This window comes from Corvus kubaryi, unplaced genomic scaffold, assembly GCF_017639235.1.
Source record: "Corvus kubaryi isolate FWS band 111438036 unplaced genomic scaffold, C.kubaryi_AGA036_p1.0 37398, whole genome shotgun sequence".
Classification (NCBI taxonomy): domain Eukaryota; kingdom Metazoa; phylum Chordata; class Aves; order Passeriformes; family Corvidae; genus Corvus; species Corvus kubaryi.
The window spans coordinates 35,204,153-35,227,297 of record NW_024581137.1 but is presented as its reverse complement, the minus strand read 5'-3'; the positions used below and the strand labels follow the sequence as shown (position 1 = coordinate 35,227,297).

Below are 23,145 nucleotides of genomic sequence, written 5' to 3'. Positions count from 1 at the left end.
CGCCTCCCCGCGGCTCCCGGCGCTGCTGCCGGCGGGGCGGCCGTGCCGGAGCCGGCGCTGCGGGGGCGGTGGGGAGCCGGGGCCGCACAGCGCCTGAGGAACGGCGGTCCCGCTGCGCGGAGCCGAGGGACGCCCGGCCCAGAGGCGGGGGCGCGTCCCCCACGCCCCTCGTCCCCGCGGGGGAGGCGGGGGCGGCAGCGCGGCCGACTGCCCTTTGTCCCGGCGGTCCCTTCCGTGCGGGGCCGGGAGTTCCCGGTCCGCCGTCGGCCGGGCTCTGTCCGCAGCGAGGGTGCGTCGCCCCGCAGGAGCTCGGACCCTGCGGTGTCAGAGGCCCGGCCGGGGACCTCGCGTCCTCCTCTTGGAGGAGACGGTCTTCAGACCCGAGCCAGCGTTGAGGTTTCATCGCGGGCATCTTTCGGAAAGGAATGCCGGGGGAATGCAGGGCGTGGAGCGTGGGACCCCTGCGATCCGGCACCTGGGCGGGTGGGGCGCTACTCCCGCAGCGGATCGAGGGTTGCAGTGGCCCCTGGCCGCCCCGGGGATGCTGTCCCGCGTCCTCCCGTCTGCCCTGTCTCCTCTGATGCTTTTCCAGCTTGCATGAACCGTCTACCTACCGTCCACCAAGCTGGGGAGGATGAACAAGGGATGGCCGCAGCATTCATCGGACGGCAGAGTCATCTAAATTCTCGTTTCTCCTCCAGAAGCCATGGAAGCGTTTTAAACTAACTAACTCTAAGAAGAGGTCGAGAAAGACCTGGTTCCAAGCACCTCTGGTCTCCTCACAAAAGCAGACCCCAGCTACACGGGCATGCAGGGGCAACTGAGCCAACACCCCCCACCTCGCGGAAGAACGTCGAGTGGTTGTGCATGAAGTAGTGCAGGGAAGGACTTCTCTGCTATGACTGTTCCAAGCTGCCCGCCATTTAAACATCCAGAGAGCCACAGTGAGGGTGGGAGACGGAGCGAACGCACGGTGATTCACCTCAGCACTCCTGACAAACATGTCAGGGCGGATAGCAGGTAGTGGAGTGTCTTCCCAGCAGGTGGAGTCAGGAAGCAAACAAACTTGTTCAAAAGGTACCACCACCCGGCTGAGAACAGCGTTTTTTCTTTCGTCTTTCTGTGCGAAGGCTGTTGCTGCCATAAAATAAAAGAAACTGGCTTTAAAGTCGCCTCGCTTACTTCTGAATGCTCATACTGAAACGGTTCTCAGGTGTTTTTTTTCCACCTGCCACTTTCTCTTACAGACTACAGCCAAATTTTACAGCTTGCCTTTCTCACAGAAACCTGCATGCAACAGCAGCTGGCTGCCTTTCTGCAGCTCAAGCCCTGCTGAGAAGGGTGGGAGGGACAGGAGCAAGGGAGCTTAGTGCTCAGAAGGAGGTGCTGGGCTTAGCATGCGCCAAGGTCCAAGAAAAAAGAACTTCTTGCAACTTTTCCCAGCAGCTGATAAAAGAGTTCCTCTAGATAATACCATTGAAGAAAAGTTTTCCTCCTTCCTCCTTGATATTGGGGGGAGTGGGGGCAAGCTGGGGCCAACTGTAATAAGAATTGAGACACTCAAGGAATACTGATGTAAATTGTTATTCCTTTAGGATTTAAACTTTCACTGTAGGTTTTATCCTTTACTATTCTGGAGACAGCAAAGAGAAACGTGGAAGCTGCTTTTATGAGCTCTCAGTGTGCCACAATTGCTTCACTCTTCGCAGCATTCTCTGGTAGGAACAGTGAAGTTAGGGGAGGTTCTCATTAGCTGCACTAGGTCTGGCACCATGGAGCAGCACCCCTATGGACTCACTGCAGTCGTGTCCCTCTCATGCTACAGCTGCCCGAGGTGGGCTTGGGTGAGTCACGGTTCTAAGTGCTTCAGATGTTTGTGGAAGAGGAACTGCTGAGAAGCAAAACCTCATGCTGAAGCCTAGGGAAAGCAGGAGAATCCCTCTTCCTGACACTGCAGCAGTAAATTGAAAGAGGTAAAATAGAGAGCTAGTTTCTCCCAAGGTCCACCTATTTAGGAAATTTTTGTGTGTTATCCAGCTAATGCTGTTCATTCTATGATTGGAACGCATCACATTTTCACTGACTGGTTTTATATTTATTTCAGAACAGATTGCATGTTGCTCTGTTTTCTTAGTGAATAGTATTCATCTGCTTAAGTATAAATCTGTCGTCCCATAATCTGGAAATAGCTTTCCTAAGGTTTGGGTGTTTTTTTTATAAACTCCCGTTTGTTGACCATTATCTTGCACACAGAAGCAGCACTTTCTCTTTTGTTCTGCTGTAAGCGATTCCACTGTGCCCCATGGGACTGCAAGCATGAGGAGTTACTATTTAGCATGTATGTAAAATTCTGGTCATGCCCATAAATAACAACTGGAAAATTATTATTAACTGTACCTTGATGGTTTTATTTCTTCTTATGCTCACGAGTCATTACAACACTGACTTCTGTGGAAAAGAGGCTGAGCTGGTGTTTTATGTTGTGATGTTATAGTTTTGCTCTGTACATGAAAAGTGAAGAAAGTCCAAACCTTCCAAAATTTCAGTGATTTTATTCTGTTAGGAGGGAAAACATTTTTTCACATACTATGGAAAGTTGTGCAGTTGTGTAGTTTGTCTCATTTACACCACCTTTTATTCTGTAAATATGTTTTGTTTACCTTTAATAGTACTTTAATTTTGTTTACCTTTAATAGTGAGGATGCCACTTATGAAACAGGCACTAGCCTAATTTTCTTGGTCAGGTGAAGAATTTGAAAGAAAAATTCCCAGCTGGACCTATAAGCTTTCCATGGATTGGGTAGAGAAATTTCCACAATCTTTTGCAGATGCCTGCATTGCAAGCTGCTGGGAGACAAATTATTTCCTGTCATAGTTTGTGTATCTTTCCTGCTTGGCATGGTATACCCCATAGGAATTACTCAGAGCACAGTATTATCAAAGAAGAGTTTGTTCAGATTTAGGTCGTTTGAAGCATGGGAAGTGTGAGCATTGAGCTGTTTAGAGAAGACTGTGGGGGCATGCTGTATCCTTTTATCAAAAGGATTGTAAATAATGCACTTGAGTGAGGGCTGCATTCACAATTTGGATAAAAAACTGGAATGAATAAAAGACAGCATTTAAACAAAAAGGGTAAGACATTCACCCTAATCCAGTACAGGGTCAAAAGAATGGGAATTTGCCATTAGCTTCAGCAGAAGTTACATCAGTCCTTATAAGGCTTCCATAGGAGTATTTAATTCTTTGCATACAACTTGGTAATCTTCACTCCTGGATGTGACCTGATTGAAAACTCTGAGAATAGTTACAGAACTATCAGCAGCAATGCTGGCTTCCAAACCCTGCCCGCTGGAAAACACATCAGATCTGTGAGGGGAAATTCACAGAGCGGCTATAGCTGCTGTTCCAACCATGCATCTCTAATGAGACAATGTTTCTTCTAATTTTCAGAAAAAGAGGTCACTCCAGAATTAGGGATTTGCAGAGTGACAGGGAAACATATTTATGAGGCTACTGCCAGTTGCAGAAGTCCATTCCAAACAAGAAAGGCAACATCAGGAGAAGTATAGAAATGCTCAAGTGGCTGGAAGACATATGAAGAGTTTAGACTAGGATTATTAGAGAATTATAACAGTGTTTTATTTCTAATCTCAGAAGCTATCAAGTTATCAAAGAACTGTGTTTTTAAAACAGCTCTTTCCAAAATTAATGATTGTGTTAAATTTTTTGTTAGTTTTGTTTGTAGAAACCTGAAAAATCAAGATTTACGTGTTTATCCAATAGCGGATATTTCATTAGAATGATGCACAAATTGTTCTTATGTCACAATAGATTTATTTAAATCAGTTGCTTAATGTACAACAATCTCAGTAAGTTTCTTAATGCACAAAAAAGGCATGGGTAATTGCATTTGCCTCCTTGCTTAAATTTCTGTTTTTAATTTATGTTACGTTACGTAATGTATCCAAGTATTGATTCTTCAGTTCACATCTCAGGACTTTCTAAGAGGATCTCCAAAATATTTTGAAGTGAAGGGAAAAAATCCCCACATATGCCTCTAAAAGATAATTTTTGGGTTTTAGTGTTTTTTGGGCTTTTTAAAGAACAATACATTAAGTCAGTAATTCAGAGATACAAAAGCAAAGAAATAGAAAATGAAAAATACAAGAAAATTACTTGTATTCAAGTTTTCAAAGAATAAACAAAAATGAATAGAGACATTCCAGTTGCTAGTATTTATACCATGTTCAATTTTCTCTAGAAGAAACTATTTTAATTTAGCTACACATGTTTTCATTAGTACAGCACTCAGTAATTATCCATCTTGGTAGCAGAAACACAGTGGGCTTTGCTTGCTCTGTGTAGAGGAGGAAAAGGGAAAGCAAACAAGATAATGAAAATCTAGGGAATGTTTCCAAAGAGTGGGCACCTGATCCCCTCAGAATGAGCAAGTATTTTCCGTCTTCACTTGGAACCCAGTACCCCAGGCTTCATTAAGCCAGTGTGTAGCTGTACATGATTCTAGACTGAACCTCAGCCAAGCATCAAAAAGAAGAGCTCTTCAGGAGAATTAAAGGCATTGACAGTTGCAAGAAATGTCCTCTCTGGTGTTTGTACAGTGTATAAATCATTACATATTCTAGATCACACAAAATTTCCCTGGAAACTATTTTAAGAGCTTATGAACTGTCTACAAACCACCAGCAGGCATATTTAATAAATCATACATACTTAGAAGGTCCCATCAATATAAGTTTTACCTTAAGTCAAAAATGTAGTTACAGGTAATCTAAGAATCTATTAAAACTCAAGACTCATCTATGTATTTTCATACAGATAAAATTTTCTGTCTTGCAAACTGGCCTGGGGCCTATGTATCATTAAGGCTTTGCTTACCCCCTCAGTATATGTTTTAAGTGAAACTAAAGCAGTGCTAAAAGCTCATATTAGTTTTGTGAAAAAAGGTGAATTTTAGATGAAATCCTTGCTCTGCTAGACAGAAATTATTTCTGATTAGCATGGTATTTCAAAAAGTCTTGTTGCCTGAAAAATAGAACTGTAATAGACACACAACTGATTAAAACCCAGCTCTTGACAGTAAATGTAGGCTTAATCATTCTCATTACCATCATTTGTTTGTCACTCAGTTTGACGTGTCTAAAATTAAGTTCTGCCCCTCCAAACAAGTTGGTGTGTAGAAATCTCCTTGTGTTGGGTGTGAAAGTTCTCCCACAGCAACACGACAAGTGACTGACATAGAGTTCCTTGGGTGCAGAGATGTTTGCAGGGTGGAGGCGTTAATCGAAGTCTTTAGAGGGAGGCACTGCTGTCTCCCATCAACAGAATGCCTGGCAGAGCCTTGGTGAATATACTAGAGCAGTGAGGGGCCTTACACGTACTTGGCCATAATGACATGTAGTACAGGGAAGCTGGGAAATGTTTCAGCTGCCTTTACGGCTGAATATCAGTATCACAAAAAGACATTAGAGAAGAAGTCTAATCGATTTTTCTCAGCTTTTAAAGTAAAGATTAAATTGGCAGAATTCATTTCAAATGGGTAACAACCTTTATGCAATATTTAGACACAGAGCAGCTGAAGAGGCAAAAGTTCAGATAGTTTTCTCCAGATACATCTGAATTCCCTTACAGTCTTTTCTTCTCCTTGTCTCTGAAGTCTGTAAGGAATCTGTGGAGTAGGGACTAATTCTCAGTATTTCATCTAGCATCATAATTATAACCCATGCGAGTCTAGAGGGTTTGATGAGCATGAGAACATCAGCTACTACTTTTATATTTAACCTTACTGTAAGGAATGAGGAGCATAATTATGAGTAGATTTCTAAATATACAGCTCATATTAAAGAAAGTAGGATGAGAATGTTTGCATCTCAAAGGGCTTTAGGTTCTGATGACAAAACAAGTAGGTGATTGCATGCAGTGGGGGACAAACACTAGCCTGGAAAAGGGAGCTAGCAGGAAAGCACTACAGAGACAAAATGCATGCTCATCATGTTGATTCACGTAAAAAAATTCACCTTCTCACTTCCAGTGTTATTCTCCTCTCACTTATCTTCACACATGCGCACAAGAACAAGCACATATTTATTCCAGTATGGTTAGTAATTGAATATCTTTGACACTGTTTTTCCTGTAACAGCTGCCCATTTAAATCTCACCAACCAAACTTGTAATAGAAACAAAATGTGGTTATTGAGGGTCAGATGCTCAAAGAGAGCTGCAAATCACAGAACACAAGTCTTCAGGGAAATGTCTGAGTGTAAAAAATGTTGCTTACCTTCGTCTGAACCTAATGATTCACTTTGTACAGCAGAGGCACAGATGGCTGTGCATCTGAGGTCTCCCTTAGCTGCATTTCCTTTCCTCCTGATACATAAGTGGAATCACGTGAAGAGGTCCTACATCAGGCCTGTATTTCTGAAAGAGCACTGTAAGGCTGGTGCTTCTTCCGTCATTTGAAACAGATATAGGGACAGAGATGAGAGGTGCCAGGCTCTAGAGGGTCCAGACATTTAAATATAGCAAGATCTCCCAGAGGAAAGTAATTTTGTCTGCCACTTTTCTATTTCTATTCTTTATATGTTTTATCACTTTCTCAAGCCCTAAAAGCCTCTCCTTAGTTCTTCTTATCATCATGAATTCTTTGGAGGTAGTCATGTCTAAAATACTCCTCTGTGTTCTGTTTTTGAACACACTGCTATTTCAAAGGGAAAAATAAATGCTAGAAAGGCAGGAGATGCAGGAGTTGCCACCTGCCTAAGCCCAAACCAGTCCTTTTAGTTATTGCTGAATATCAGAAAGCAAGAATATTAGAAGTTTTCAATCAGAAGACTGCCAATGCATTTTAGTCTTGGCCAATAACACCTTTTCTGTTTGTGTTTTGGACCTTGTCTGTAGAGAGATTTGGAAAAAGATTTAAAGGTTTCTTTCAAATGCCAGTAAATGAAAAATCTGAAATTTTTACATAAATAACAAATGTCTCAGACAATAAATTGCAACTGGAAAGAAGAAGAAAAGCATTCTTCTGTTGTAACTTCCTGTGTGATGTGGTTTTAGCATTTTTTTAAGCTGAAACCTTTTTTAAACTGTTACTTTTTGCTGACAAGTCCTAAAAATAAAAATATGGCATAGTTTTCCATACTATTATGTTCTGAGCTGTGATTCACCTCACAGGAGTTTAACAAGGTTCTTTTCAAATTCTTCATAGCCTGATTTTTGTCACTTGCAGTTTTAGAGAATGTGAAAGTACATCAAATTTGGGCAGCAAATATACCCAGGACTCTCACCTCTCTCCACACTACTCAGGCATAAACATGTACACAATTACATCTTTATTCTAGCAGTAATATTGATCCACTTGTTGTCCAGTGTAATGTCCCCCCCTGAACTGTGAACACAAGTTAAATGTTAGCAGGATACTCAAAGAAGACTGCAAATCACAGAAGAAAATTTGAGAGAGTTGTGCTTAAAATTTCTGGTCCCGGTTTGAGCACATGGTGTGAATTCAATCGTTATAATTTCCATACACTCTTTCTAAAGAGGGTGTATTCTAAGGACATCATTAGAGATGTGGTGGGACCAGTTTGATTGCATGTTAATCTAATGCAAATCCTGATCTTTTGTGATGCTGGCATCATTTTTCTCAATGTAACATCTCTGAACTCACTTTGCAAGATGAGTTTTCCTAGTGATTAATGAATTTTTTTGAGGCATGGAGCCTGGCTCACCACATGTCTAAACAAGTGTGGGTCCTTAGAAGTTGAGTCGGAAACTGAGGGTCAGTAACTTTTAATACATAAATGAAGTGTTTAACACTCATATTATTTCCATATTTATTAAACCATAATGAAAACTGGAGCATTTGTGCATTTCATTCTTTCTAACAGTGATTCTATTTACTGCAAGAGCATTAGATGGTGCGTGGTATGAGTCATATATTTCAGATGACACAATTCTTGTTAAAGATCTAGGACATTCATTTAAAAGTGTTTCCAATCCTTTCCAAGGAAAGTCAGACAGGACATAATTCCCTTCTTCCCAGAGTAGCTTCAGTCACACATCACAGTGTCATATATATAATTTAATAACAACAAGCACATAACATCCAGTGGGCTGAACTTGTCTCTGCAAGTTCATTTTACCTTCCAGTATAAAATGCTCATGAGATATTCTTTCAGCTGTTCAAGATTTAATAAACCTTTTTCCTGTAAGGTGAAGTGTTACAGTGGGGATTCTGTAACATGATGTACCAAACAACGAGGCCCATGGGAAAGAAATATATATGGACCGACTCTTGATAGATGTTTCAGAGATGTTTATTTCTCCAGCCACATGGCCGGGATCTGCCGAGGAACTGCTCAATCACGGGACCCGAGGGTCCTTGCCCACACAGGGGAACACAAACCAACCAATGGGGAACGAGGCTGAGCAGGGGCAGGAAATCCCCGTGTCTGTCCCAGGGCCCCTCTCCCAGGACCACATGGCAGGGGGGAGGGACCCCAACAGTGAAGGACTTTGCTCTTTTTGCTGCTGTTGCTACATGTTTTGAATTTTTTCAGGATGAGGTCGAGAATGCAAAAATATTTGAAAGATAAGGCTACAGGTTTTGTTTATTTGTCTTTTTCATTTTTGTAGCTATTATGAAGCTGCTAGAGATCTTTGTGCCCAGAGAAAAGCCATTATACCAAGATGAATTTTCTTACTGTAGGATGTATTTAATTCAGACTATGAAGCAATCCAAATAGTGAAGGTTTGTTTAGTGGAACCATGTCTACAGTCTCTTGGAAAGGATTCTTTCCTCTGAGTTCACTACATTCAGGTCAGGAGACGATCTTTTGATTTAGCAACTATTACAAGAAGGACATAGCATCAGCCACATGAGGCAAAATGAAAAATATCTAACTGGGATAGCTTAGTGAAAGATGGCAGCAATGCTTTCATTGACATCACTGCTAGATAACCTCTGAAAACACATGGCACTTACTTGGTGGCCTGAAACTGGGTCTGAGCACCCTACTGAATATTTGCTCAAGAACATAACTCCTGATGTTCTTTTATATCTGTAGAGAAGAGTAAAGAGAGGCAAGCAGAAATGCTGGGCAGAGTTTTACTATACTTTTTTGTATATTATGCTGTTTCTAGGGAACCAATGACAGAATTGGTTGGATTTTTTTTGTGAAGCTGAATATATCTTACCAACTTGTTGCTGAGTGTTCTGACTGCATACATGCTTTACTATCTAGTTGTCTATGTAACTGAAAGAATAGTTGTAACAAAGAATTGTACTGAGGTTGCTAATTTAATAATTCATGAGGAATATGAGTAGTGTAGAGGAAGATGAGGAACTGGAAAAATATCACAATGAGAAGGAAGACTGGGAAGAAGAGAAATCTCCTCCTACTCCACTCTCTAGGCTGATAGAATGTAGTCATTTTGGAGGTATTCTTGCCTGGTAAAAAGTCCACTAGTACTTGTTTTCTTTTCAAGATTTTGGGGTATATATTTGTGGGGGGTTCGGGGGAGAAAGCACCAAACCAACTAACCAAAAAATACCAGCCCCAAAATACAAGAAAAATGCAATTCCCAGTGCCTCACCCCACCAACTTTAACAGCATTCAAAGATTTTCCAGACATTTTACAGTACAATATTGCTTTAGAAGTGTCTATTCCAAAGTGAGTGAACATTTTTGAAGCTTGATATATAGTGCACCATAAAAAATAATTTAGTTGAATTAAAACATGGTTCTGTTTTCTTTTTCCTTAAACTGATAGGACTGGGGATTGTATCAGTGATGTTCCTTGTTACTTAATACCAGATCCCCAAATGAGGTTATGCATCCAGTCTCTCAAGCCCCAATTCCCCTGAAGCACATGCCCAGCCTAACACTGAGTTCATTTGGAACAGAATATATTCATCAGTCACCATTTTGTTGCTTCATAACTTTGAAATGAAATCAAAGCACTTCTTCTGGTAATTTCTAAGAGACAGGATAGTGTGTGATGCTGCCTTGGCCCCATCATGCAGGAAAGTTCATCTGATGTACCTATTGTGCTAAATACCCCTGGTTTTAGATACACTGATTTCCTCAAGACTCCTTTAGACCACGCAAATGGCAAGAAAATGCTCTCCATTATAAAAACACAGTAAGTTATCTGGCAAAAAGGTTTCGTTGTCTCAGTCATCTGTATTTTCCTGCAAGATAGTTAAAGAGTGTTTCACACTGAGGAGAGTGAAGATGATGACTCCCTGTTTATCTTCTCATCTGCTTTGGCTCACTATTCTGAAGGTCCTAACCTGGACATGTTAGAAGGGATGTTGCATGAGTACTGCTCCAGAACGCTAAAAGTCCTTTACTGATTCTACTTTCAGCATTTTTGTGGTAGATTTTAGTATGGTTTTAGAATAAAAGTTTTTTCCTTCCAGTTTGGCACTCATAGATTGAAAACCCATCACGTTTCTTTTTTTTCCCTCCTAATAAGTCTCTAGAATCTCTTTGTCATTGTATTTGAATTCTTCTTTATTTAATTGTCTTTATGCACTTTTTTCTCCCCTACTGTCCTTTGGAACTACTTGAGATAGATAGAAACAGTGTGCTAGCAATGAGCAAGAGAAGCTCTTGGGAAAGTTAAGAATTAAGTAAGAGAAGATTTTTTTTCATGGCTTAAATCTTTTTTTTTCCAATGTGAAGATGATTTGTGATTCCTGACCCACAACGACTTCGTATGTCCTGCTATGGGCGCTTAGTGTGGAAACTACCAGGGAGAACACAGCTAAATCAAGGAGAGCCCAAGAAATGCTTCAGTCAGCCTGTGTTTGCCTCTAGAGGTCTTCCAACTTTTATTACTTTTGAAAGCCCAAATGAATGCACTTGTCACCTCTGCCAGCTGCCTTCAGCACGTGGTCTCTCCCTTTCTGGTCATCCCACCATGCCCTGGCCCTCAAAATTGGCTGTGTAGCATTTGTGTTTTGTGGTTGACAAATACAATTCTTCCTTGTTGCTACTTAGCATTATTGTCAACTGACTTCAGTACAGCTCATGCAGAAAGATTTGTTATTGCTATTTTGAGGACAAATACTGGGTACTGCAGACAGTTTGTGCCATAGTAAAATCTGGTGACTTTAAATGACCATTGAGTTGGTGTACTCCATGAACACATTCCCAAGCAAAGTGCATGCAAAACTGAGTGGTATTAAAATGTCCTTGCAGTACTTGTCAGCAGAAATACGGAATTCCCATGAACATTTGGTAATGGTCTTGCTCCGCTCCTTGTAGCATCTCAGAATGTGTCAGCTGGAAAAGCATCTCTGCCAGGTTTCTTTCTTCCTTGGTGCTGATGGCTGGCTGACTGTCCCAGCTTTTGCAAATGGAATTCAGGAGTTATGTTGTAGGGGTTTTTCATCCTGCTTCATATTGTTGTTTTATTGAGGTGTGATTGCAAGTGTTTTTGTCTAATTTGCGTTAGTGAGAAGACAGATTCACTCCGTGAATCAGTGCAGTATAACACTTCCCTGTTAGCATGATCCGGGAGCAGACTGAAGCAGAATAGGGTGGCATATCGTACCACCCATTTCAATGTGAGTTTAGACCTATTTTCACCCACTGTGGGAGAAGAACATGGCTGCATTCAGAATGCCAGCAGGAACTCAGCAGGAGCTGCTGCTCTCAGGCACAAGATAGAGGCAATCAGGTGCTTCCTGCAGGTGCTGTGGAGCTGCTTGGTTTGGATTGCTTCCTCTCACACCAGCAGGATGCTGTTGGTCCTGTCCTGAGAAAAGGAAGTGAGTGCTGGCTCACAGCCAGAGACCTGGCAGGAGCAAGTATCTCTCATGCACCTTGTCCCTGGGAATGAAGGGTTTCTGCTCACTCTCACATTTTAAAGACCAAATGTAAAAGATTAAAATGGCCAGCCTAATTTAAACCAAGCAGACTCTGAGGCATCCAAGCAATTAAAAAAAAAAAAAAAAATAGGAAGACTAAATTCAAAGGGCAGTTAGCTAGGGAACCAACCTTCACAGGAAAAGCTTTTTTGTGAAAAATTGGAGGAAAACAGGAGCATGGATCATGTATCTCAAACACACAGTCAGTAATGCTGTTGTACCCCAACTGATGTCTCATATCTAGAGCCCTGGGATGGAGAGAGATTTGGTTAGCTAATGACTGTGTGGGGAGTGAGACAATGCTATTTATAAATATCCATCCTGTTTCAGTAGAAAATAATCAGAAATTTGGAGACATTAGGGTTTTTCATAGGGTGCAACATGCTATGAACAAAATTAGTTCCCAAGTCAGTAGAAAATGAGCATAACTCACATGATAAGTCTTTAAAATAATATAATACTATTCTAAAAATGTATCTATTGGATTTTTGAAGAATGACATTTGAAATTTGTTTCAGAACTAATTTTGTGGCTAGGAATATCCTAGATTTTTAAATTTTTTCATTAAACTATTAAGAGGCATGTGGCCATGGCCATTTTTGGTTTAATACAAATAAATCAAAAGATTTCCTGCTTTCCAATTTTGGTGGTTAGTTAACTATATTTTAAAGCAGGATTTTTCTTGGTGAGTGGATTTGGGTGGGCACTTTAAATTTTGAATGACCCTTAAAATTTGTAATACTTGTTTTAACTTAAGGAAAATTACATTAAGTGAAAAAGTGGATTTAAACCTGCCTGCAACAAGGAAAAGGGGCTGCTAAGTGACTGTTACTATAAGATTACTGTAGCAAGGAATTCTCACTTTTCCATGTTCATTTAGCTTTCAAATTTCAGACCCAGATGGGAAGCAATGAGGATTGTGGCTCATGCTTTAAATGACAGATGCTTCTTTCTGAAGAGCTGTGTTCAACCATCAGGCAGCAGCTGGATAAAAAAGAGACCAACAATAAGCTGTGAGAGTGATCAGCTGCCAAACAAGCATGGCCTAAGAAGATGTAAGGAAATCCGTTCAGTCTGAAAAATACCAAGAGAAGACCTAAGGGATCCTTAAAAAGGAAAGCAGATTCTGATGACTTAGTTGCTGCAGGTAAGAAGACAGATGTCATTAGCTTTGAGTAACCAAGATTTAGGATTCACATCAGGGAGGTTTTTCTGGTGGTAAGGAGGGTGAAAGACAGGAATAGATTATCTGTAATGTGTCATATCTTTCTCATTGGAAGATCTGAAGAGGACCCCATAGAGTACAAAATAGTTTGTATTGCAGGACAGTCTGATCTATGACTGGGTAAGTCCTTGCTGTGCCCCAGTTATCCAGACAAAATAATCATCTCCTTCCTATTCCTGAACATCTTCCCATTCCCTACCCTATTTTCCAGGCAAAGTAAAACAAGGTGTAGGCCACAAAGAATATAAAAATTTCTTGCAGCAGATCCCTGGTTCAGCTGATATGGGGGTGCAGTGGTGAACTTCCATCACAGATTGCAGCTATTTGGCAGCTGCCATCAGGGATTAGGCAGGCAGATAAGGTGTCTGGCTTCTCTTCAGATTCTTTTCAGTCCTATTTTTTGGTGATCTGCTGCAGAAAATAATCAGAGACAGGTTTGAGCTGACAGCGAAACTGGTTGGTCATCATCACGCCCCTTCATATGGAGGAAGTGTGGAAAACACATCCTAGGACAATATTGGTACCCCATAATGTAGCTATGTAGAGGTGACAAGGCACTGCCAGTTGTAGAATTAGATACCTGGTACCACAGGTGTGATTCTGACCCACCAGTCCAGAATGTCAAATATTATGTGAATCTTTGACAGCCCTGGGGATGATGTGATAGGAACAGAAAGAAGGTAACTCTGCAAACTTTATCAAGTGTTTGCCTGAGTAAGGAGACACTTGGTAAAAAAAATTCAGATTCTCCTGTTGGAACTCTACCTCTTGAATGAGAAATGAATTCAGTTCCAATGGAGATGGGAAGATAGTCATTGGGCTGCTTAACCTTTTTTTGCTTGCTCCCTTTCTTTCCCCTGATAAACTTGTGTCTGCCCACTAGCTCTAGCGGGTTGAATACATGAAGTATTTAGATACTTCAGCAATGGCATCATCCCCTAGTGCCCTTGGAAATGTCTACAAGGGCTCTTTCTCCTTCAACTCCTCCTTACTTCAGGAGTTGTCTCCAAACATAGCAAATTCTTGGGAATCTAAATTAAAAAATCTCTGCCAAAGCAGTAAAATTCTATCTTCAGAGCTGGTGTCAGTATCTGCTCTTGGAGACTTCTCCATACCCATGTCATAGGTAAAAAATAAGGCACCAAAGAAACACTCAGAATAATATTCTCATTTCCTAGCTATCCTTTTAAAACCAGCTCTGAGTATTGTGCATCACATGTTAGATATAAGGAAAAAAATCATCTGCCAGCAGAATTTAGAGAAGTTGATTAGTTTAAAGACTTTCAACACAGAGCTGCCACTGGTAAAAACTTGCTGTGACTCAGCTATGCTTTGCGTAAGAGCAGGTCATTTTGCTACTTACTGTTGATTACTGCAGTTAAACCCCTCTGAGATCTTCCAAAGGTCTGTGAACTGTCAGGAAGTGAATGGTAAATTGGGGCTCTATTAACAGAAAAAGCGATTTTCAAGGACTGGTTGATAAAATCTAAAATATAATTAAAGATGCTCAGGTCCACGTATATAATAAATGGCCCATATTTTTTCTTATTCTACTGTAAAGTGCAACAGCATTCAAGTTCATGGTAAAACCAGGTGAAAATATTTTATTCACCTGAGGCTATAAAAGGTTTACCTACTTCTATATACAAAGCAGGAGAGTTTATCTGCTTTTGTGTTCAGTATTACAGCAGAGTAAAGCAAGAATGTTAAGTGAGTAAAGTCATAAAAAGGCTCCAGAAAAAAGATTTGTACCGAATCAGCTCATGCACATATATCTAAATATAAATATTATATACAGACTATTCCATACTACATATATTTAATAAATGCATGTGAATAATTCCATACTAGACAGAATAATGAGCTGGGTGCAAACTGGGCTGACCAGGGACCAGGCCTGGGTGCCTTGGTGCCAGCAAGTTTAACACCAGTCAGTAGTTAGTCCTTGCAAGCAATGAACATAACCAGCAGGTCAAGGAATCGGCTCATTGCTGGAAGGCACTTCCAAGGCCACATTGGGAGTGCTCTGTCCAGATGTGTCTCTCACAAGGTGGCACTAACAAGAGATGGAATGGCAAGTTTGAGAGTCCAGCAGAAAACCTCTACAATGGTCTGGAGATGGAGCACTGAGGGAGCTGGTGTTGCTCAGCCTGGAGAAGACAAGACTACAGAGGGACCTGATACTTGTCTCCAACCACCTAAAGGTGTGTTACAGAGAAGATGAAACTAGACTTTCCTCCAATTGGCACATCAAGAAAACAAGTGCCAACAGTTGCAATCTACAAGAAGATAAATTCTCATAGGCTGTAAGGAAGAATTTTTTCAATGTGGAATTGAATAAATGCTGGAGCATTTTTCCGAAAGAGGTTGTGAAGCCTCCAGCCTTGGAGGTCTTCAAAACTCAGTCAGGATCCTGCAAAACCAGGTCTGAAGTGGAAATTACACTTCCTGTGAAAAATTCTATGATTCTGTTGTATTCATCTAGTCCGTTTTTAAAGTTTTCTTATGATGGACACTCTACTATCTCCCCAGAAAATCTTTTGCAGTGCTTCCCATGGGAGTGAAAAAAAAATACTCAAAGCACCTGTACATTTTGAGTGGACTAAATCAGCTTCTTGAAGTATTTGCAACCTTTAAATTGTAGTGCTGTGACAATGCCTACCAGCCAGAGGGTAAGACTGAATACACTGTATTTCTTCTAGCTGACTGGAAGGAAATGGAAATAGTTAAGCATTTAAATCATGGCACTGCATTATCTAAAGCAGGAGTTAGCAGTCTATTCCTTGCTAGAGATTGGATATGTATTTCAAACCCCTTTGTCAGTCCCCGTATAAAAGCTTTACAAAATTAATGATTAAAATAGATATGGCTGTAGAACATATGAAATTATTTCATTCCTTCAAGTAGTTGTCCATCTCTATTTTTGTAAGACGGGTAAGAATATACATGAAATACATTATTCCTGATTTATGATATTCTAGGAAGTTAATTGCCAGAAATCCACTGTTGTATTGCCCAAAGATTGTTGTATCTGGACATTTAGGATGAACCCCAAAAGCACATGCTTCTGAAAAAGAAGCTGTGGAATCTTAAGCACTACAGTTTTTTCCTCTTTTTTTTTTTTACTTTCCACTTCATTAGATGGTATCCCAGCACGCAATTTTGTTGTTCTCTCAGGAGTACTAACAAATCTTTCATAAACTTCCAGCTAATTTTGAATTCATTGCCCATCCTCTTGCTCACTTTATTTTCATATTTGTTTTAAAAGTAATGCAGACCAACCTCTTTCTGCATAACTTTTATTTACATCGTTATATTTGTAGTTCGTTCTTTTGCCCTCAGTAACAGCCACATGCCATCAGCTCGGTGGTCTCCAGAGTCTCACATTCAGCGTGTAAATTGAAATGCCTTTTTAAACAACACAGAAATGTTGTTGAACAGAAAACAGTGCTGTAGAGAAAGCGAGTATATGAAGTGTGTATCTTCTGTAAACACAACAGTCTATGTTCATCACATGTATGTATGTCATCTCTTTATACTTCCAAGTCTCACTTCTACTCTTAGTGACTGCGGCTCAAAGGTTTTTGTCTGTAGTCACTGAAAGGACATTGTTTTTGCAGAGGATCAAGACTCATCTTTTCAAGGTCTCCAGTTGCGTGCTTAAATTCAGTAGTATTGTTCTACCAAATAAAATACTTATATTATGAATGGTAGAAGCAAGTTGTCAGTTCCCAATAGATATCAGATAGCTGATCGGGTTTTTTTTCTATCAAACCCAGCTCTGACACTCCCAGGATTTAAAGTATTATCCTAGTCTATGGCTCAATCCACCCAACCATCCTGTGTGCCATGCAAGATTTTGAGGTTAAGCTCACCCTTCACAGTGTGTTCTTCTCTGTTCATACAGGGTAATCATGAAGTGCTGGCACAGCACTAGCAAGATGAGGAATTGATACCTCTAAAACTGAATCTTACCTTTGCCTGTTGTATTAACTACTAAAATATTTTTTCCTAAGGCTGCTACATATCTAGATTTTACATTTCTTGGAATTGTTCTCATGAACAGGAACACATTCAACCTAACTTTCAAAAGTGTACAAAGACTAAATGCAAATAAATCTTACAGTCCTTGAAGTGGCAACAAAGCGGATATATCCTACAAACAGTGAAATATTCCCTTTCCAGGGTAGCATTTCTACACTTTAGAGAGAAACTAAGAAACAGATTTTGGTTTATAGATAGAATCCTCTCTGCTTAGTTTATACCCAGGACATGGTGTGACTGGAAAACTAGTCTGTGGTGGCCCCAGAGACTTTCTGGCCATTGGATTGTAACCTATTATGTTGCACAAAAGGTAGGTAAGGTGCTTAATAAGAACACGGTGCACATCTTCCCTCATGTCTCCTAAATTCTCTTCAGGGTATTTCTATGAGTGTGGGTCTATAAGATCTGCAGAGGCTCGTATGTGGCTTTGCTGAAGGCTGATGTCCCTTTGCATCAGAATCATGCTCTAGAGCTGCTCTGGGAAATGTGTGCATTTGCATGGAGAGGCAGAGGAACTGTATGCAGGAGAGGTGTGAAAGTAATGTTTCTGCAGGTTTTATATTTCAACCCTCAGCACAACTAAGCTGAGGATAAAACTGGGAATTACATTGATTATTTTGTGTGTTACTGAAGTTAATTCAACATGACTGGATCTCACTTCTCATAAGAGCTGCATGAGTCAGACCTGTCAGATTGAAATATATCTAAGTATATAAGGCATTTTTCCAAACAAATTGATTTGACTGTGATTGTTCAAGTCAAAGCGTCACAGATAGGACACCTCTTCACGTGATTTTAAATGCCTGTTTCTAACAAGCATCCTAGAAAATTAGTGTAGTTTCTCTTACAACTCATGATAGGAATGTGGTGGGTTGACCCTGTCTGGGCACCACCTGCACACCAAAGCTGCTCTATCACTCCCCTCCTCAGCTGGACAGAGAAGAGACAATATAATGAAAGGCTTGAAAGGGCAGGGAGAGATCTCCCAGCAGTTATGGTCATGGGCAAAACAGACTTGACTTGGGGAAATTGGCTTAATTTACTACCAATCTAATCAGAGTAGTTTAATGAGAAGTAAAACCAAACATTAAAGGCATCTTTCCCCGCCCTTCTTCTCTCCCCAGGCTTTACTTTATTCCTGATTCTGTATCTCCTCCTCTCAGCAGTGCAGGGGGATGAGGAATGGAGACTGGAGTCACTCCATGACAGTTTCTGCCGCTACTTCCTCCCCTCAATCTTCCCCTACTCCAACATGGGTCCTTCCCATGGGCTCCGGTTCTTCAGAAACAGACTGCTCCAGCTCCAGTCACTTCCACAGGGTCACAAGTCCTGCCAACAAATCTCCTCCAGCATGGAGTCCTGTCTCTACAGGTTCACAGGTCCAGCCAGGAGCCTGCTCCAGCACGGGCTTCCCAGGGAATCTCCACCTCCTTTGGGCATTCACTTGTTCCACAGTGGGGTCCTCCACTGGCTGCAGGTGGATATCTGCTCCACCATGGGCCTCCATGGGCTGGGCCCTGGGGGGACCGCTGCTCCACCATCATCTTCACCACTGACTGCAGGGGAGTCTCTGCTCTGGTGCCCAGAGTACTTCCTCCTCCTTTTCTTTCTTCACTATAAATTTATATACATTGAAGCTATGATCTGACCCATTTCAGACTTAATTTCCAATGAAATAAATTGCCCACAAGAGCCTCCTGACAAGATCTTGATTAACGATAATCAGGGCTCCCCCTGCTTAACTGGGATGTAGGTAGTCAGTGTTCTTTGCATAGGGTTTGCTGGTCAGTGGAGCTCCTTTCTCAACAGGCTCATTTAGGTTTATAATTATTTTCAGAGCTGATTTAAGGCTTTGAGCTATTTCCCACTTTGATGCATACATTTGCTTTCTTCTCAGCTTTATGCACTGATTCACCTCTTAGAATCCTCAGCCTGAAAAGCAGACTAAAAGGCTTAACTAAAAGATTTTTATTTATTTCATCTTTGTGGGAATTCCATAAGGAAGAAGCAGGGCTTGAGCTGTAGCAGGATCTTGAAGGCAGATGAAGAATTGCACATGGCCCAGAGTCCCACTTTTTACATATTCTGGCTTCTCACTAAAATGCTTAGGTCTATCAATAGAGATGAAACCGCTCTGGCAGCAAAAGTCCCTTTCTCTGATCAAAAAGAGCTCTCTTTAGTGCTTTACTGGAATTTGTACCTGGTGTTAGGCAATTAAATACTTACCTAGTGGTGATGTGCTAATGTCACCAGTAGCACAAGGCACGTAGTCTGACCCATTGATGCTTGTAGTACTAAAGGAGATATTCAGAGCTCATACCTTTGTGATCAGAGACCTTTCCATGGCCCTAGCTCTATCCAGGTACTTTCAGCCACCTTCAGTTTATTTATTATCATTTCATTTCACATGTCACCCTTCCTTTTCCCACAACTGCTTCTGAGCCTTTCTCCATGCTACTGTACTCTAATGAGCCCTCTGCCATTACAGTTTCCATTCCGTACTTCAAAGTACTGTCATCAAACCCCTTTTATCACTTATTTTTTTATGTTCAGGACATGCTACTATCTCAAGAAAATAGAAAAAATAGCATAATCAAGAAAATACTAAGCGAAACATCCTCTATACAAATCTGTAAATGTCACCGTATTTTCTTTTTCTTTGGAAATGTTACCTCCAGCTGGTGTTCTGTCTTCATTTTCTCCATTACAGGGTGCTCAGAGAGGCCAGGGCCTATTTTTGCTGTGCCAGTAAGACATCTTGTACATCTGAACCTTGAACTTAGGAAGTGCTTGGCCCTCAGTCAACTTTGGCATTTATTATATCTTAGATATCCAGTCAGTAATTACGTGTTTTGCAAGATCAGCAATGTATAAACAACAATTAATGCTGTCTGGCCCTCAGCCTCTGTCCTTGACCTAGCAACCAAAAATTACTTTGAAGGGTAAGTATTTTCTATGGGATGAAGATGTGAAAACTGTTGGTGCCTGAACCAGTCAGGTGGACAGCAAAGAGTGCTTGCAGCTTTTTGAGGTCTCCTGTGCTGATGATGGGGAGGTGCACTTACAATCAGAGGAAGTGAATTATAACAGGAAAGAGTGAAAATGACTGAGCATATTTTGTGTAACTTCTCTGCTTAGTTCCCTAAGAGAAGACCTCAGTTTCTCAGTTTGTTAGCCCATTTCTCCACCTTACGTAGTATTTAAAGTAATTAGTTGATTTCAACCAAAATTGACAGTAGACAGGATGTTCCAAAACGTTCAGTTCTAAAAACTCTGATGAGGATCAGTGACTGGATAGACAGGCAAGATCCAAGTTCATCATACCACTGAAGAAAATGATGATTTGTTTCTGTCAAATATAAATCCCTAAGAGGACCAGCAGACCATTTAGTAGCTCAAGCTTTGAACTAGTCCTAACCTCGTTGCCACTTACTCATCTCAGTAGGTGTGGAGCATTTGATGGAGCTGGAGGCACCCTGGGAGGGAGGACACAGAAAAGCTTCAGTGATATTCCATGTGGGTGGAGATGCACAGGAGGTGCAGGACATGGAATCAGTAGGAGCTGGGATCTGTTGCTACCACTGCCTGTAGACAACTGGTGGTACATTTTTGATAGTTCAACCCTGGAGCAGTGAAGGAGTAGTGCTTTGAAGGAGAAATCCTTTAAAGGAGAAATACAGGAAGCACAATGTTGCTTTTAATGTCATTGTTGTTACTACTGTTTTTCTTTGGCTTACTCTCAGCATCCTGCTCTGTAGTTTTTTTTAATTCCTTTAACACAAATACCTTTGAGAATGACATCTGAGAGTCAATCAGCTAGTGGCACTGAATTCTGCCTGTCTGGATCTTAGTGTAGAATCAAATCCTATTCAGCTATATGAGTTAAAGAAATTTGTAAATATTTATGATATTAGGCATTCAAAGTTTTGTAATAAATGTGTCACAAGACGTTCTCTCCTGGCCAGTTGGAAATGTATGGAGTAGGATACACTTTAAAAGGATTGGGAAGTCTTCCTGTCCAGCCATATTTATTAAATACATGGAGCAGGTCAGAAAGGGATTTGATAACTTGCAGAACAGTTTTTGCAATATAAATTGATCTAATCTGTCACAGGTTTATATAACCCACACTTCCTGCAGCAGAAATGATGCATGAAGTAATTCAGTTTTGCAATTGCTTTCAGAATTCATTAAAGTTACAAAAAAAAAAAAAAAGAGATAAAACTGTTAGTGGTTGAGAGCTCTGCTTTCATACAACTCCATGAAACTCTACCCTCTAATTACTTTTAATCCAGTAGTTCGTGAATTTTGCCCCAAAATTAAAGTGTTGGATGAGGATGGGAATCTCACTTGGTTCATACCTCAGACTAAAGCTGACTTCACAGATTTCAAGTAAGAGAGATCATATAATCTTGTTCAATGGGTTTATTCTCTTGGGATACAGCAAGTATTGTTATGACATACTTTTATAAAAATATCATAATAGAATTATGCATAAGTGCCTTTTTCTGTGAGATGTACAGTTTAGGAGTTCAACTCTGGATAAATGTAATATATAAATTACTACATCCTGTGGTCCCACAGGATTTACTGTGTAAAAGCTACATTTTTTTTTTTTTCCTGTAAACCATATCTACTCCATCTCCAGAAATGCTAGTTATCCTTCCCTCTCAAGCTGTCTTAATTTGATTAATATCATCCCTTCAACTCAGAATAATTTGTGCTTTGCTCAGAAAGTTTCTTCTATCAAATAATATGATTTTCTTTAAATGTAGGAAAACGTTCTCCTTTTCCCAACTGTATTATCTAGTCTAATATAAAACACAGTTTTACAGGTTGCCTCAGAAGGGTTCTCTAAGCATTTTAATAATTATTATTAATTTTCCCTTCAAAATTAGATTTTCTGAAAGCCATTTTCACTAAGTGTTTATAAAACTTAAAAATGACTGGTCAATTAATAATGTTTTATTTAGTATTTGTTTTTTTATAAGTGAATCATCTTGTAAACACAGTAACATGAGAAACAAACCCTTACAGACTGCACCCCTCACTTCCACTTGTATCTCTAATCATAAACACTGGGAATCAGGCTTATCATACACATTGCCAATCCATACCTGCTGCCACCTATTCAATGTACTAATTCTAATGTGCTTTTCCAAGTAAGCAAATAGTCTGCAGCTCCTAGTATGGATTTCCACTCACAGCACAGGCCAGGAAGCAGCTCACCACTTTGAGAAGGAACACTGGAATAATGACCCTTTTGCTTTTAGAATGATTTTGTAGGATATTTGCTTTCAATTAACTTTGACATGTCTGACAACATTACCTTGGCAGTATTAAAATCTCAGATTAAAATGCTAGTTGAATACTAATGGCACTCCTCAAATAAAGGCTTTCTCACTTCATTTAGAAAAAAACCCCAAAATATTTATGTTTATGTACATTTTATCTTCTGTTAATTTCATTTTGTTAGGAGACCCTGTGCCATGACAGCATCATGCTGCTCATGTTATTGTGTGATCAGTTTGATGAAGGAAAAAAAGCAGGTGAACCAACAAAAAGGATGTCTTTGAAATGCCTTTTTTCTTATGTTACATTAATTTTAAATAAACATTTACAGCTTCCTTTTGTCACATGCTGTTACGGTGTGCCAATTCCCTCCTTTGTCTCTTGTGTGAGCATCCTGCTGACAGCTGGCCCTGCTAACTCTGTGCAGGTTTGATGGCACTGACCTAAGGACCATGTGCAGGTTCTGTTTCTGCAGAGCTGGTCACATTTTATCAATAGATTTTATCATTGAAAGGGATGGAACTGTGTTGCAAGACACCACAATATTTACTTGCATTCTTCCATTTTTCAATATTCAACTACTTCCTTTTGGCTTTCAGGGTCAGATCAGCAAAGGGCTGTAAATCTGCACAGTCTCATCAAACACAATGGAAGAAAAGATTGATTTCTCAAGCTTCTGTTTAAATTA

At 40.4% G+C, this 23,145-nt stretch overlaps 1 long non-coding RNA gene across 1 annotated transcript; it reads left to right on the top strand.

Moving 5' to 3' along the window:
* The first annotated feature begins 8,584 nt into the window (after positions 1–8,584).
* Positions 8,585–22,801, top strand: LOC121671864. Its single transcript, XR_006018645.1, has 2 exons — positions 8,585–13,043; positions 18,290–22,801. It is a non-coding gene; the product is annotated as an uncharacterized LOC121671864 (long non-coding RNA).
* The last annotated feature ends 344 nt before the right edge of the window (positions 22,802–23,145 follow it).